This window comes from Nerophis ophidion, linkage group LG10 (genome assembly GCF_033978795.1).
Source record: "Nerophis ophidion isolate RoL-2023_Sa linkage group LG10, RoL_Noph_v1.0, whole genome shotgun sequence".
NCBI lineage: Eukaryota > Metazoa > Chordata > Actinopteri > Syngnathiformes > Syngnathidae > Nerophis > Nerophis ophidion.
In genome coordinates, this window is record NC_084620.1 from 53827170 (window position 1) to 53842806 (window position 15637).

Here is a 15637-nt window from a genome sequence, read left to right on the forward strand (position 1 = left end):
TGTGAGAAGCCTCCATTTTACTAATGTTTTCCAATGTTGCAAAAATGTATAAAATTAAAATTATAATATATTTCTGTCAACGAAGATTTGCATCAGCATTTGAGAGTAAGCTAATATAGCTAATACAGACACTTACATCATGTGTTGCCTTCATTATAACACTTATACAAGACTTTTAAAGTCATTTTGATAGTAGGCTAATACAACCAATATAGACACTTACATCATGTGCTATTTTCATTATAACACTTATATAAGACTTTTAAAGTCATTTTGATAGTAGGCTAATATAACTAATATACACACATCATTAGTTGCCTTCATTATAACACTTATATAAGACTTTTAAACCCATTTTGATAGTAGGCTAATATAGACACTTACATCATGTGTTGCCTCGATAACACTTATATAAGACTTTTAAAGTAATTTTGATAGTAGGCTAATATAGCTGATATAGACACTTGCATGTGTTGCCTTCATTGTAACACTTATATAAGACTTTTAAACTCATTTTGATAGTAGGCCAATATAGACACTTACATCATGTGTTGCCTTCATTATAACACTTATATAAGACTTTTAAAGTCATTTTGATAGTAGGCTAATATAACTAATATACACACATGTGTTGCCTTCGTTATAACCTTTATATACGACTTTTAAAGTCATTTTGATAGTAGGCTAATATAGCTAATATGAACACTTACATCATGTGTTGCCTTCATTATAACACTTAAATAAGACTTTTAAAGTCATTTTGATAGTAGGCTAATATAGACACTTAAATCATGAGTTTTCTTCATTATAAAACTTATATACGACTTTTAAAGTCATTTTGATAGTAGGCTAATATAACTAATATTGACACTTTCATCATGTGTTGCCTTCATGATAACATTTATATACGACTTTTAAAGTAATTTTGATAGTAGGCTAATATAACCAATATAGACACTTACATCATGTGCTATTTTCATTATAACACTTATATAAGACTTTAAAAGTAATTTTGATAGTAGGCTAATACAGCTAATATAGACACTTACATCATGTGTTGCGTCCATTATAACACTTAAATATGACTTTTAAAGTCATTTTGATAGTAGGCTAATATAACTAATATTGACACTTACATCATGTGTTGCCTTCATGATAACATTTATATACGACTTTTAAAGTCATTTTGATAGTAGGCTAATACAGCTGATATAGACACTTACATCATGTGTTGCCTTCATGATAACACTTATATAAGACTTTTAAAGTCATTTTGATAGTAGGCTAATATAGACACTTACATCATGTGTTTCCTTCATCATAAAACTTATATACAATTTTTAAAGTAATTTTGATAGTAGGCCAATATAGACACATACATCATGTGTTGCCTTCATTATAACACTTATATAAGACTTTTCAAGTCATTTTGACAGTCGGCGAATATAGATAATATGGACACTTACATCATGTGCTACTTTCATTCTAACACTTATATAAGACTTGTGTGTATTTTTGGTGCCAATATGGCGACCTCGAAAGGGACAAGTGGTAGAAATGGAAGTATGGGTGGCTCTTTTCAACATTTTCGCCTGCCGACCCCTGGAATAGGCACTAATGTAATAATATGAGGTGATCACTGGTGCACGCTTATTTTAATGCTGTCAACAGATTTATTTATTTTGTGATGATTAATCACAGGTTATCGCCCGCATGCAACATTTTAATTAATTTTTACCTAAGTGACTCTATGAAGGCAGTGGCCCTCAATGAAAACGAGTTCAATATAAACAGCAAAGAGAGATTTCAATGCCAACATTCTAAGAAATGTTTTTATTTTATTATAGGTTTTTTTTTTTTGCTATCTCTTGGAATCCACTTGCCTCAATTTGCCCCTTCTTTCCCCTTCGTATTGTCTCACTTGTCTCCGGCTGTCTTTAATGCAAAGTGTGATTAAAAGCCGCAAATCATAACAGAGCGTCGGCGACTCAGAAGTGTGACATTTAAGTGGAACACTTAAACGCTCGGTATTTGCACTGATGCCACTTGACACCGACAGTGCGAGAAAACTGAAAGCAATCGAGCACACTTAAGTGTCTTTAATGCATTTGATTGCTGAATGCAGGCATGTTGCAGACACGCACAATTACAAGGAACAACATCTCATAGATCGCAGGTGGCCTGCCAACGGAAATAAAATGTATCAATAAAGTACTGTGACTATTCTTATTAAATGTATTATTTATTTGCTATTTTGAGAGGAAAAAAATATATATACTCTATGTAATCGCACATGATGTTAACTTATATATTGTCTAATAATGCAAAAACATTCAAAACCCGTTTTTTAAATAGAAATAAATACAAATAATAATGATGTCAAAGCAAGTTATCCATCAAATAGTGCAATTGTCTACACACTGTGTCTGCTTGTAAGTACTCTGTGTGTGTTGTCAGGTTCAAACAATAATGACATATATTAATCAGACAAGAAGCAAGGAATCAGGCAGAGACAGAGTTCAATTTAGCTCATGAGGAGAACGCATGGAGCTGCACACTTAGTCACAGTCTCGCCCTACGCTGTAAGGTTCAGCTCCCGCGTCCCTCTATTTGTAAGATTTCATAGTCAAAATTGCGAAATTTACTGTATTTACTGTGATTTTTACAGCATTTTTCTCTCAATGTACTGTATAAACTGTGGTGCCGTTTTGGCATTTACAGTAATACACACAAAAATATACACTTGTTGATTTGCGGTAAAAAAAACAAAACAACCAACAACAACAAAATGACAGCTCAGGTGCCAAAATTTTACTGTAAAATTGCATTTTTTTTTGTGAGAAAAAAGTAAATTGTATAATAAAATGTGTTTTTGTTTTGTTTTTTTATTGCATTTAATTTGGTCTGTTATTTTTAATCTGAGTTTGGAAATAATTTTATGTAATGCAGTAATTACTATTTAAATATTATTCAACCAAATTATTTTATAAGTAGCAGCTCAGGTGCCAAACTTTTTGTCACACCTGTAAGTTATGTTTTGGTCATGCTATGTTTAGTTTTTGGACATTCAGTCACGTTTTTCACTTCCTGTTTTTGTTTGTTTCCATGCCAACGCATTAGTTCCCACCTTGTCACGCCCCTGCCCTCAGTCCCACACCTGTTCCTGATAATCACAGCCAGTATTTAAGTAATTTTCTTTCTGGGAGCTTCACACTCGAACGCACCCTACCCACGCTGCACCCAACCTTCACACCCTCGTCCACAGTTCCATGCCGTGTAAGTTTATGTATTCATGCCACAGTGCTAGTTTTGTTTTGTTTGTATATCGTCATGCCATCGTGCTGTTTCTGTTCATAGTTCATTCATGCCAATCGAGCAAGTGTTTTTGTTTCACGTTTGTACTGTTTAGCCAAGTTTCTTCCTCCATTGTGAGCGCTTTTTGTTGTTTATTTGTTTATTAAATAAACAACCATGTACTCACGTCCACGCCGCACTCGTGCTGATTCTCATCTGCATCGAAGAAACAATCCACGTCCAAGCCGTGTTGTGACACTTTTACTGTAAAATTGCATTAAAACATTACATAAAAAAAAAAAACACACATACCCTCCGGTCCCCCTTCTTAAAGAAGGGGGACCGGAGGGTGTGTTCCAACTATCGTGGGATCACACTCCTTAGCCTTCCCGGTAAGGTTTATTCAGGTGTACTGGAGAGGAGGCTACGCCGGATAGTCGAACCTCGGATTCAGGAGGAACAGTGTGGTTTTCGTCCTGGTCGTGGAACTGTGGACCAGCTCTATACTCTCCGCAGGGTTCTTGAGGGTGCATGGGAGTTTGCCCAACCAGTCTACATGTGCTTTGTGGACTTGGAGAAGGCATTCGACCGTGTCCCTCGGGAAGTCCTGTGGGGAGTGCTCAGAGAGTATGCGGTATCGGACTGTCTTATTGTGGCGGTCCGCTCCCTGTACGATCAGTGCCAGACCTTGGTCCGCATTGCCGGCAGTAAGTCTAACACATTTCCAGTGAGAGTTGGACTCCGCCAAGGCTGTCCTTTGTCACCGATTCTGTTCATAACTTTTATGGACAGAATTTCTAGGCGCAGTCAGGGCGTTGAGGGGTTCCGGTTTGGTGACCGAAGGATTAGGTCTCTGCTTTTTGCAGATGATGTGGTCCTGATGGCTTCATCGGACCGGGATCTTCAGCTCTTACTGGATCGGTTTGCAGCCGAGTGTGAAGCGACCGGAATGAGAATCAGCACCTCCAAGTCCGAGTCCATGGTTCTCGCCCGGAAAAAGGTGGAATGCCATCTCCGGGTTGGGGAGGAGACCCTGCCCCAAGTTTAGGAGTTCAAGTACCTAGGAGTCTTGTTCACGAGTGGGGGAAGAGTGGATCGTGAGATCGACAGGCGGATCGATGCGGCGTCTTCAGTAATGCGGACGTTGTACCGATCCGTTGTGGTGAAGAAGGAGCTGAGCCGGAAGGCAAAGCTCTCAATTTACCGGTCGATCTACGTTCCCATCCTCACCTATGGTCATGAGCTTTGGGTCATGACCGAAAGGATAAGATCACGGGTACAAGCGGCCGAAATGAGTTTCCTCCGCCGTGTGGCGGGGCTCTCCCTTAGAGATAGGGTGAGAAGCTCTGCCATCCGGGAGGAACTCAAAGTAAAGCCGCTGCTCCTTCACATCGAGAGGAGCCAGATGAGGTGGTTCGGGCATCTGGTCAGGATGCCACCCGAACGCCTCCCTAGGGAGGTGTTTAGGGCACTTCCAACCGGTAGGAGGCCACGGGGAAGACCCAGGACACGTTGGGAAGACTATGTCTCCCGGCTGGCCTGGGAACGCCTCGGGATCCCCCGGGAAGAGCTAGACGAAGTGGCTGGGGAGAGGGAAGTCTGGGTTTCCCTGCTTAGGTTGTTGCCCCCGCGACCCGACCTCGGATAAGCGGAAGAAGATGGATGGATAGATGGATAAAAAAATAAATAAATTGTATAGTAAAATTCCGGCAACTAAGCTGCCAGTTTTTTTTTTATATTTGTTTTATTTATTTTTTTTAAACCGCAAATCAACAGGTGTATATTTCTGGGTTTATTACTGTACATGCCAAAACAACACCACAGTTTATTACAGTAAAGAAAGTACTATTTTTTTTCGTTGAAAGAAAAATGCTGTACAAATCACAGTAAATTTCACAATTTTGACCATGAAATCTTACTGAATAACGTGCTATGTGGTTATTAAACCTTATATATAACATTACACAACACTGCACTGTCGAGAGTCCTCTTTGTGTCATCGAGACCACCTCCCTCTGAGCCCCGCCCTCATCCCCACAGCGCCATGTTTGTGCTTCATTACGTCGCTCTCCTAACCTTTCCATGTGACGCCTTGCCTCCCCTCCGAGCGATAGTGCGCCTCCTGCTGCTTTAAAGGTCAGCAGGTCTCCCCGCCTCTGAATGCCATGTTCAATGCTCCTCTGGTGCCCTCACCCTAACCCGGACCTGGGCGATTTTCAATCTTACATAATTTTGTTACACCTTCAGCATCAAAACTGTCGCCGCCATTATGATGTGCAGTGTAGTTTCTAAATGACCGTAAGTCTTGAACTATAGAAAGTCTTTCAATGGTCGGACTCTACGGTTTTGAGTGTTTTAGGAGTTATTACGGTAATCTAGGTCACAGCAGGTCAGACCATGAACAAAGCAGAGTGGGCGGGGTTCGTTTTCAGAGAAGCCAGCCCAAAACTGTCATGATCTGTTTTTGTTATGTTCGGTTATTTTTGGACTCCCTCTGGGTTTGTTTTGGTTTCTACGGGGATTAATTGGGTTCACCTGCCTCTGGTTAGTGGTCGGCACGCTCACCTGGAGTCGACAACTAATCAGAAAAATTAGGTCTCTCGCCACACTCGTACTGGCTTCTTTGTCTGCTTCATGCAAATAGTTACCTTAGTAGTTATTGACTCCTAGTTTATGCTTCCTGGGCTTAGCTCCCATATCATGAAGACCATGGAGAGGTTGGTCCTGGAAAAACTCTGCCCCAGAGTCAAGCCCCACCTGGACCCACTCCGATTCGCCTACCAGCCCCGACTGGGAGTGGGGGACGCAGTCATCTACCTGCTGAACCGAGCCCAGACCCATCCGGACAAGCCTGCGAGCAGTCTGAGGGTCATGTTTTTTTACTTCTCCAGTGCTTTCGATACCATACGGCCTGGGCTACTGGGTGTGAAGTTGGAGACGATGCAAGTGGAGACCCCCTTGGTGTCCTGGGTTGTTGATTACCTGACTGACGGACCACAGTACGTGCGACTGCTGGACTGTGTGTCTGACAGGCTGGTCAGCAACACCGGGGACCCGCAGGGTACAGTCCTCTCCCCCTTTTACTTCACCATTTCCACTATCAATCAGAGTCCTGCCCCCTTCAGAAGTTTTCTGATGACTCTGCGATAGTGGGGTGTATTGAGGATGGTGATGATGAGGAATACAGGGCACTGGTGGAGGACTTTGTCACATGGTGTGGAAAGAACCACCTCCAGCTCAATGTGACGAAGACCAAGGAGCTGGTTGTGGACCTGGGAAGGAGGAGGAGTACTCCGGCGACCCCTGTTTCCATCAGGGTGGTGGATGTGGACATGGTAGAGGATTATAAATACCTCGGTGTACACATGGACAACAACCTGGATGGGTCAAAACACGCAGAGACCCTCTACAAGAAGGAACAGAGCCGCCTCTACTTCCTCAGGAGGCTAGGATCCTTCAACGTCTGTACAAAGATGTTGATGTTCTACGAGTCGGTGGTGGCGGGCGCTTTCTTGTACGCCGTGGCTTGCTGGGGCAACGGGTTGAGAGTGAGGGACACAAACAGACTGGAAAAGCTGGTAAGGAAGGCCAGTAACGTGGTGGGAGTGGAGCTAGACTCTCTGGCGGTGGTGTCAGAGAGGAGAAGTCTAGCAAAACTCCTAGTCATTATGGACAACACCTCCCACCCACTACACTCGGACTTTGCGGAGAGAATGAGCACGTTCAGTGGAAGGCTTAGACTCCCTAAATGTAACACGGAACGACACAGGAGGTCCTTTATACTGACAGCCATCAGACTGTATAATGCATATGTTCCTTGACTGCACTTAAATGTAGAATATATGTAGAATATTTTTATACTATTCATATATTACATACTATATATAATATGTTATATATATTATATTATTTATTACTATTATTGTCTATTGTGAGTGAACTGTAGTGCGGAATTACCCCCAGGGATCAATAAAGTACTTTCTACTCTATTCTATTCTATTTCTAAGAGGTAACCTTGGCTTCCCATGTTTTCCTTCTGCTTGTTTTGTGTTTTTGGTACGTGTTTAATTTTGAAGATTAAATCATGTTCCTACCTGCAAGTCCTGTCCGGAGTGTTCTGTTTGCATCCCCGGGTTGAACGAGCCGTGCCGCGAGCTGCAACAGAAACGCGTGTGTCAGAAACGGATTTTTACGTAATAATATATAGGGTGGCAAAATTCCGGGAATATTGAAAGTTGGAAACTTTCCACGGGAATTAACGGGAAATTCATGGGAATAAACATTGATTGCAACATGCTAGATCTCGCAGCCTTATTATTAAAGTTTGATTCTATTACGCGTATACTGGCTGATTGATTAATTAATTGATTGATTGATTGATTAAAACTTGTATTAGTAGATTGCACAGTACAGTACATATTCCGTACAATTGACCACTAAATGGTAACACCCGAATAAGTTTTCAACTCGTTTAAGTCGGGGTCCACGTCAATCAATTCATGGTACGAATTGCTAACCTGTGCTAACCTGCAGTAGCTTCCTTTGCACTTAAGATGTGACTTTAATGTTTTACTACTTATGTATAAAATACTACACGGTCTAGCTCCAGCCTATCTTGCTGATTGTATTGTACCATATGTCCCGGAAAGAAATCTGCGTCCAAAGAACTCCAGCTTATTAGTGATTTCCAGAGCCCAAAAAAAGTCATAGGGCTATAGAGCGTTTTCTATTGGGGTTCCAGTACTCTGGAATGCCCTCCCGGTAACAGTTAGAGATGCTACCTCAGTAGAAGCATTTAAGTCCCATCTTAAAACTCATTTGTATACTCTAGCCCGCGGGCACCAGGTAGCCCGTAAGGACCAGATGAGTCGCCCGCTGGCCTGTTCTAAAAATAGCTCAAATAGCAGCACTTACCAGTGAGCTGCCTCTATTTTTTAAATTGTATTTATTTACTAGCCAGCTGGTCTCGCTTTGCTCAACATTTTTAATTCTAAGAGAGACAAAACTCAAATAGAATTTGAAAATCCAAGAAAATATTTTAAAGACTTGGTCTTCACTTGTTTAAATAAATTCATTTATTTTTTTACTTTGCTTCTTATAACTTTCAGAAAGACAATTTTAGAGAAAAAATACAACCTTAAAAATGATTCTAGGATTTTCAAACACATAAACCTTTTTGCCTTTTAAATTCCTTCCTCTTCTTTCCTGCCAATTTAAATCAATGTTCAAGTAAATTTATTTTTCTATTGTAAAGGATAATAAATATTTTTTAATTTAATTCTTCATTATAGCTTATGTTTTTTCGACGAAGAATATAAGTGAAATCTTTTTTCAAACTTATTATGATTAAAATTCGAAAACATTTTTCTGGCAAATCTGGAACATCTGTAGAATCAAATTTAAATCTTATTTCAAAGTCTTTTGAATTTCTTTTAATTTTTTTATTCTGGAAAATCTAGAAGAAATAATGATTTGTCTTTGTTAGAAATATAGCTTGGTCCAATTTGTTATATATTCTAACAAAGTGCAGATTGGATTTTAACCTATTTAAAACATGTCATCAAAATTCTAAAATCAATCTTAATCAGGAAAAATGACTAATGATGTTCCATAAATTATTTTTTAAATTTTTTCAAAAAGATTCGAATTAGCTAGTTTTTCTCTTCTTTTTTTTCGGTTGAATTTTGAATTTTAAAGAGTCGAAATTGAAGATAAACTATGTTTCAAAATTTAATTTTCCTTTTTTTTCCCTGTTTTCTCCTCTTTTAAACCGTCCATGCAAGGAAACCAACCAAAAAAGAGGAGAAAACGAAACATCATCTGGTACAACCCCCCATTCAGCAAAAATGTCTCAACCAATATCGGCCGCAAGTTCCTCATTCTGATCGACAAACACTCTCCCAAAGGCAACACCCTAAGAAACATTTTCAACAAGAACAACATTAAATTGAGCTACAGTTGTATGAATAACATACAACAAATCATTTCAAACCACAACAAAGCAATTGCAAAAAGACTGCCTGCCCCCAGACTAAACGACTCTGAAACCAATAAGGAATGTAACTGTCGCAAGAAACCTGATTGCCCTCTCAACGGGGGGTGCTTACAAACATCAGTTGTTTACCAAGCAAAGGTAACACGCAAGGACATTAGCACATCCGACACGTACGTAGGATTAACCGAAGGAGCGTTCAAAACCAGATGGAATAATCACAAGGCCTCCTTTAGAAACCAGACTCTGAGGAATTCTACAGAACTCAGCAACCACATTTGGAACCTCAAAGACAATAATGTTGAATATTCAATAACATGGCAAATTCTTGCATCCAGCTCACCTTACAACAGTGGTAATAAAAGATGCAACCTAAGCTTAAAAGAGAAACTGCTTATTACATATCATCCAGACCTGTCATCCCTCAACAAGCGCAGTGAAATCATTTCAACATGCCGCCACAGACGGAAACACCTCCGAGGTAACACATGAGCCAATCACCATGCTCCTACGCCTGCCTGTACCCACCCACTCTGTGCCCTATACAAACCATTGTATGTGAATGTTTCCATTAAAATGTCCTGACGATTGAAGGAACCCCTCATGAAACAGTTCTGTAGAGATGAAGTAGTCCTGTGATTTTTCCCACACCTACATATTGCGCTCTACCACGATATCGACCACTATTCTCTGGATAATCCAATCAAGATATATATATATATATATATTTATTAGGGGTGGGCAAGAGAATGCGTTAATTTTGAGTTAACTCATCAACCTATTAACGCCGACAATTATTTTATCGCGCATTTCCATATGTTGTTTACATGCTTTTATTTTGTTAACGCCTATTGCTGGCTCTGGCGGAAAAGGAAAGAGAACTCGGAAAAAAACAAAACAAGCATGGAGAAAATAACTTTGCGGGAGAAGTATAGATAAAGGAGAGCAATAAGAGAAGCTAACAAATGCCATAGCGAAGTGGATAGTTCCAGACTTTAGGCCCATTATTCTTGTGGAAGACGCCGGCCTGAGAAACATTGTGCTAATCAGGACGCACGTCGCACGAACAATACATGAGTTGCATGAAAAGGAGAGGACTGTAAAAGTGACAACTTTACAACGTGCAGCTGTAGTTGCTCTCAGTGGGGACGACTGGACATCAATTAGCTGGGAGTTACAGTGCATTATATTGATGAAAAGTGGGTGTTGCTCTGTCTATCATGATAACAGAGGAGATGCATTATGCTGAAATATATGCGTGCGCAGAGATGGGTAGAGTAGCCAGAAATTGTACTCAAGTAAAAGTACTGTTACTTTAAATATATATTACTCAAGTAAAAGTAAGGAGTAGTCACCCAAATATTTACTTGAGTAAAAGTAAAAAGTATGTTGTGTAAAAACTACTCAAGTACTGAGTAACTGATGAGTAACCTGTTTGTTTAATGATTACGGCAACAAGTAATGCACAAAAAACATAAACATAGCAATGAGCAAATTCAGAGCCAGGAATATCTCTTAAGCAACTAAAACAATAATATATATTAAATAATAATACATTAAAATAAAAAAAAATAATGCACATTGAGCCACAACTTAACTTAATAGCACCATAGGCATTGATTGATTGATACTTTTATTAGTAGATTGCACAGTACAGTACATATTCCGTACAATTGACCACTAAATGGTAACACCCGAATAAGTTTTTCAACGTTAATCAATTACTTAATAAATGACCAAGTCGAGGTGATCTACCTCATATATACATATATACACACACCTATGGATCATGTTTTGTTTTGTCATGTTATGTTTTTGATTTTGGACATTCAGTCACGTTTTGCACTTCCTGGTTTTGTTTGTTTCCATGCCAACGTTATAGTTCCCACCTTGTGAAGTGAAGTGAAGTGAATTATATTTATATAGCGCTTTTTCTCAAGTGACTCAAAGCGCTTTACATAGTGAAACCCATTCAAACCAGTGTGGGTGGCACTGGGAGCAGGTGGGTAAAGTGTCTTGTTCAAGGACACAACGGCAGTGACTAGGATGGTAGAAGCGGGAATCCAACCTGCAACCCTCAAGTTGCTGGCACGGCCACTCTACCAACCGAGCTATACTGCCCCCTATGGATCATGTTTTGTTTTGTCATGTTATGTTTTTTGATTTTGGACATTCAGTCACGTTTTGCACTTCCTGGTTTTGTTTGTTTCCAATCCAATCCACTTTATTTATATAGCACATTTAAACAACAATAACGTTTCCAAAGTGCTGCATAGCCATGTTAAAAACAATATTAACAAACAAATAACAATATTATGCTCCACCAATGACTGAATAAAACAAAAAATGAATAAAAATAAAACCAATAAAAACAATATAAAAACAAATATGATTAAAAACTATTTTAAAGGGTAAAATCAATTAAAACAGTAAAATAAAAATCAAAGTGTATAAAAAAACACAGAGGACCACAGAGGACAGAGGACCACACAACTCACGTAGTGTTAAAAACCAAAGAATAAAAGTGGGTCTTAAGACGAGACTTAAAACACTCCACTGTGGAAGCAGTTTGAACATGGAGCGGCAGAGTGTTCCAGAGCTTAAGGCTGACCACAGAGAAGGCCCTGTCTCCCCTGGTCTTAAGTCTGGTCTTGGGCACCACGAGCTGGAGCTGGCTTTCGGACCTCAGAGCGCGCGCAGGGATGTAAATTTGGATAAGGTCCGAGATATATTGAGGTGCCAGTCCATGTAAAGATTTAAAAACAAACAGCAATGTTTTAAAATCAATTCTAAAATGAACAGGGAGCCAGTGCAAACTCTGAAGAATTGGGGTTATATGCCGGCGTTTCCTGGCCCCTGTTAAAAGTCCTGCTGCCGCGTTCTGGACTAACTGCAACCGGGAGAGAGCTTTTTGGCTAATGCCAGCATAAAGTGCATTGCAGTAGTCCAGGCCACTTGAAATAAAAGCATGCACGACTTGTTCAAAAAGGTTAAAAGATAAAAACGGTTTAACCTTTACTAAAAGACGAAGGTGATAAAACCACGATTTTAAAACGCCATTGACTTGTTTGTCTAGTTTAAAATCGCTGTCTATAGTGACGCCGAGGCTGGTGACTTTGGGACGCACATCATTTTGCAATGGTCCCAAGTCAGTAAGGGCCGGACCAGAAACTAAAATTTCCCTTTTTCCCTCATTCATTATTAAACAATTCTGTGCTAACCAAGCCTTGACGTGGCATAGACAGTTAAGAAGGGGTGTCAGGGGGCCGTGGCTTTTTGAAATCGGCATATAAATTTGGCAGTCATCTGCATAAAAGTGATAAAACACTCCATGTTTCTTAAAAATATCTCCAAGAGGGAGGAGATAAAGAGCGAACAGGATGGGCCCTAAAATAGATCCTTGGGGGACACCACAGTAAAGCGGGGCAGAAGAGGAGGTGGCGTCCCCCAGCCTGACAGAGAAGGACCTCTCAGACAGGTAAGATCTGAACCACTCTAACGCAGTCCCCCTGACACCCACACAGTCTCTCAGGCGGTCTAAAAGAATTGTGTGGTGGACTGTGTCAAAGGCAGCTGTAAGATCTAAAAGCACTAAAATGGCAGAGCTGCCAGAATCAGACATTCAAAGCAAGTCATTAAAAACCTTTAAAAGTGCATATTCAGTACTGTGCAAAGCTTTGTATCCAGACTGAAATGGATCTAAAGTGCTATTTTCATCTAAAAAAGGCTGCAGTTGTGCCAGAACACATTTCTCCAAAATCTTTGACACAAAAGGTAATTTGGAAATGGGCCGATAATTTGACAAACTTGTCGGATCAAGACCTGTTTTTTTAATCAAAGGCTCAACAACAGCTCTTTTACAAAAGGAGGGGAGACAGCCAGAAATCAAGCTGCTGTTGATAATGTTCCTAACAGACGAATCAATAGTGTCCCAGATTTCTTTAAAAAAGCGAGGGGGGACTGGGTCTGTGGAACATGATGAGGGTTTTAGCTTGCCGACTATTCCTGTAAGTTCAGGCATGGACACAGGCTCAAAGTGACAGAACACAGTCGAGCACTGAGTGGCCGCATTAAAACTTAATGGAAAACGAGAAAGATTTGCCCGAATAGAAGCAACCTTATCATTAAAAAAGGAGAGACATTTTTCACAAGTTTCACTTGTCATCTCCAGTGAAGTGGCTGGATTCGGTTTAAGAACATTACTAATAGTATTAAAAAGAACACGTGACTTACTGATGCTATTTAAAATTAAGTCTGACAAATATTTTGTTTTTTCAGCTTTAACCACACTTTGATAATTTCGACAGTTTTCTTTTAAAATTTGATAGGAGACTTCCAAGTGATCCCCTTTCCACTTGCGCTCCGCCCTTCGCCACTCACGCCGGGCTGTGCGTGTGGTTTCCATGCCAACGCATTAGTTCCCAACTTCTCACGCCCCTGCCCTCAGTCCCGCACCTGTTCCTGATGATCACAGCCAGTATTTAAGTAATTTTCTTTCTGTTCGTCATTCTGGGATCTTCTCACTCACACGCACCCTACCCATGCTTTTCCAACCTTCACGCCCTCGTCCATAGTTCCATGCCGTGTAAGTTTTTGTATTTATGCCATGTGTTAGTTTTGTTTATAGTTTATTATGATTCATGCCAATCGAGCAAGTGTTTTTGTTTCATGTTTGTAGTTTTGCATTTATGCTAGTCTTTTGTTTGTTCATAGCCAAGTGTCTGTACCTCCTTGTGAGCGCCCTTAGTTTGATTATTTTTGATTATAGTGTTTAAATAAAAAAAAACATGTACTCAAGTCCACGCCTCGCTCGTGTTGATCCTCATCTGCATCGAAGAAACAATCCATGTCCAAGCCAAGTTCTGACAGAAGATCCCAGAATGATGAACAGAAAGAAAATTACTTAAATACTGGCTGTGATTATCAGGAACAGGTGCGGGACTGAGGGCAGGGGCGTGACAAGGTGGGAACTAATGCGTTGGCATGGAAACAAACAAAACCAGGAAGTGCAGAACGTGACTGAATGTCCAAAATCAAAAACATAACATGACAAAACAAAACATGATCCGTAGGTGTGACAGAAACAAAACATAATCGACAGGCGTGACGTATATACAAATACATACACAGTATATATATATATATATATATATATATATATATACACAGTATATAATTTATATTTATTCATTTTGCCGATTTTGTTGACATGTTAAAGGTTTTTTAATGAATATACATGCATGTTTAACGTATAGATTCCTATCTTCCATGAAGACAAGAATATAAGTTGGTGTATTACCTGATTCTGATGACTTGCATTGATTGGAATCAGTAGTGCTGATAACGTCCACGTTTTCAAATGGAGGAGGAAAAAAGAACCTCCTTCCTGTCTAATACCACATGAAAGTCGTTGGTTTTTGGCATCTTATTTGTCCAGCTTCCATATACACTTTACCAGAAATACATTGGCGGCAAACTCCGTAGCTTGCTAGCTTGTTTGCGCTGGCTTTCAGAGACTCTTATTTTCTTAGCGCCGGCGCGACGGAGCGGCACTTTTATTGTGAAGACAGGAACTGTGCGATCAGTCTTTAGGCTTTTGACGGGAAGTACGGTTGAAATAAAAAGTGTCTTTTTTCCTTTACACTTTTGATTGATTGATTGAAACTTTTATTAGTAGATTGCACAGTACAGTACATATTCCGTACAATTGACCACTAAATGGTAACACCCCAATAAGTTTTTCAACTTGCTTAAATCGGGTTTTACGTGTGACGGTCATGTGACCGCCTGGCTCTGTTTGATTGGTCCAACGTCACCAGTGACTGCATGTGATTGGTGAAACGCAGGCATGCGGAGATTCTACTTTGAAAAACCAAAACAAACATTAATAGATCGATAAAAAATGTAGATAAATGGAACGGAGTAAAAGTAGCGTTTCTTCTCTATAAATATACTCAAAAAAAAGTAAAAGTATGTTGCATAAAAACTACTCTTAGAAGTACAATTTATCCCAAAAGTTACTCAAGTAGATGTAACGGAGTAAATGTAGCGCGTTACTACCCACCTCTGAAGTTATACAGTGTTAAAAGTGTTTGCACAGAAAATTTTACGGCACTTTAATTCTTAGGGCAGTACATTTAAAATTAATGTCCGTCAAGTTCTAAGAATGTACAAACTGCACCGAATTGAGTGACCTTCTCTGAAGGAACTCCATTTTTAACATGGACTTTACATTCTAGTCCCCTGTAAAGGAAATCCCAGCAGTGAAGTTTTTTGTGCTTCGCCTTTTCTTTGCTTTCTCCCTGATAAAAGAAAATGTTTCTGCTGTCACCTCAGAAATTGCCTGTTCGG

At 39.8% G+C, this 15637-nt stretch overlaps 1 long non-coding RNA gene across 1 annotated transcript in view; it reads right to left on the reverse strand.

Moving 5' to 3' along the window:
- Positions 1-14146, reverse strand: part of LOC133561005 (uncharacterized) — a 33489-nt gene extending 19343 nt beyond the window's left edge. Inside the window, exons 1-2 of the long non-coding RNA XR_009808552.1 lie at positions 14080-14146; positions 7389-7449 (exon numbers count right to left, since the gene is read on the reverse strand). This is a non-coding gene — a long non-coding RNA (uncharacterized LOC133561005). The remainder of the gene's footprint in view (positions 1-7388; positions 7450-14079) is intronic.
- Between the last annotated feature and the right edge of the window lie 1491 nt (positions 14147-15637).